Source organism: Vidua macroura, chromosome 1 (assembly GCF_024509145.1).
Source record: "Vidua macroura isolate BioBank_ID:100142 chromosome 1, ASM2450914v1, whole genome shotgun sequence".
Lineage (NCBI taxonomy): Eukaryota > Metazoa > Chordata > Aves > Passeriformes > Viduidae > Vidua > Vidua macroura.
Window position 1 is genome coordinate 139,052,037 of NC_071571.1, and position 2,461 is coordinate 139,054,497.

Consider the following 2,461-nt stretch of genomic DNA (forward strand, 5'->3'; position numbering starts at 1 on the left):
CCCTTCCAACCCTGATGATACCATGATTCTTGGATGAAAGTTTCATCTCAATAGTCTGACAAAATGAGGAAAATATTAAATAATCCAATCTACATCATTTATTTCAATCATAAAAATCCTATATATTTTAAACCTGAAGAGAATATCTGTAGATAAATGGATATTGTTTTTTCTGTGGAAGTATAAGGATGGTAAAACATGTATGACCTTGAAATTTTCTTTATCTGCTAATCTTACTACTTGTTGTGTAAGACTACTATTTTACTATTATCAGTGAGAGGTACAGTATCCTAATGATTGCTTCTAACACAGTTCCTGTTTATAAATGTCTGGTAATTCAGTAAATTTATTTAAATCACATGACTTTTTCAGATGAACATTCATAAAATCCAGATTAGTAACAGAGGGTTATTTCAAACAAATTTGTGAAAATCCTCAGGTCCTATTTGTCATAAATGCTGCTTGTCAAAGAATGAAGAATAATGAAGAAAAGCAGAGAAATCATCACATCATAAAAATACTTAATAATCAGTTGAGAGTCAAAGTTGGTGCCATTAATTATAAAGTGAAAAAATACAGTTTGTCTTTTCAGTGAAAAAATACAATTTGTCTAAGTACTTGCATTAGGGAAGAAAATGGCATGGAACAACTGATTCCTGTAAAGAAAATTGAAAATAGTTCAGAAAAGCTAATCTTGATTTGCCAACAGCTTTTCTGTTCTTTGCAGTCATTATCTACAGTAACGGTCTGAGACAACTATACAGGAAATAAGGATGTACATTTGGATCATTGGTAAATGAGCCGTTAGATAACAGACAACTGATTTGTTTGGCTTACATATTATACAGAATACTTCACTTTTAGAAAGGAGATCAAGAATTAGCTATAAACTGCCTGGTATTTTTATGCATTGGAGAACTTTCCTGGAGTGTAGCTTTAGTAGAGTTTTTTTGTTCATTGATCCAGGAGAGTGAAGTAAAAGCATATATCAATACATATCATACAGTCATAATAATGACTGTAGATATTTTGATTTTCTCTGTTGAAAAGCAGATGTATAGCGGCTATTACATATTACCTACGAACATCAAAAGGGGTGGAGACAAAAGTGGAGAGAGTTCAAAAAGTTTCTTTAAGTTTAAAATACATTTCATAATTGTCCTAGTTCAGGACAAATTTGGGAGAGAAGCCCCAAAGGGGTTCTTCTAGAAGGCAGATTCAATTGGCCCCTCTCCCCAACCGGTTCAGGAAAAAATACTTCCTTGGAGAAAAATGAAAAAAACCAACTGTTTATTAAACAAGAATACCTAAACAATATTAAACAATGAAACTTCTTGCCGCTCCAAAAGAGGGACAAACTCAGAGAAGTCCCCCCGCCCCTGGCTGCAGCTCAGCTCACTCAGTCTCTTATCAGTCCGTCCGGCACTGGAAATGCTGCGGCCCAGGCCCAGCCCAATAGGCCACAGGTGCAAGCTGCCGGTGCTCTTCTTGATGTTCAGTCCAGAGCAGGTTTGAGCAGGTCCAAAGAAAAGGAAAAGACACAGTCCAGGGAACTTCTTTGCCTCAGCTAGCTAAAACTAACAAAAAGCAAAGGAGAGTTCTGTCTCGCTGTCTGTCCGTCCACAGACAACACAGTCCAGGAGAAGGAATGTGGAGGAGTGAGTGCAGTTTCTGAAAACAATCTCTGTGCTTCTTCTCCCCCCCTTGACTCCTGGAACAAGTCTTAAAGGTGCAAAACTTATTATTCAGCATAAACAGAACAGACGATTGGGGATAAAAGCATCATACAGTTAAACTAAGACAATAATGATTGAGGATTTCAGATTGAGGACTGGATTGAGGATTGAGGACTGGAAGATCCTTTACTTTTGCACAGTCATGTACCACATCAGGGAGAAATTAAGCTGGGAAATCATATTCCCAAATTTCACTTCTGTATACACTAAGTTTATGTTAAGTAAGATGCTTGCACTAGTAAGGAAATAACAGAAGACCGCTTTCTGAGAGAAGAGCATTCCTTTCCCATTATGATCACTTTTGAAGTAGCTGCTTGATTACTGAATCTGCACACAACCTACCTCCAATATTCCCCATCCCACTTTCCACATGTGTTTGCGTTACTGAGAAGTAATTATAATGAAAAATACAAACCTCAGTGAAATGGAGAGGGGATGTGACAGAAGAAAAAAGACCAAATACACCAGACAACTCATCATCTTACCATTTCTTCTGACCTTTCAGCAGCCACCAGACCAAATGAATAGAAGGATAAGGTCAACAGGTAAAAAACAGACACAGCAGGAATTATTTCATTCATTGATCTTGAGGGCTAGAGAACTTGAACAGAGTATGGTATAGTTTTCCTTAATAATTCATCAATATACATAGAAAAAAATGCATTCCTTTACAGAAAAGATTAATTTATGTGTCAGTGTCCCATTGTCAGGGGCAAAGAATGGTT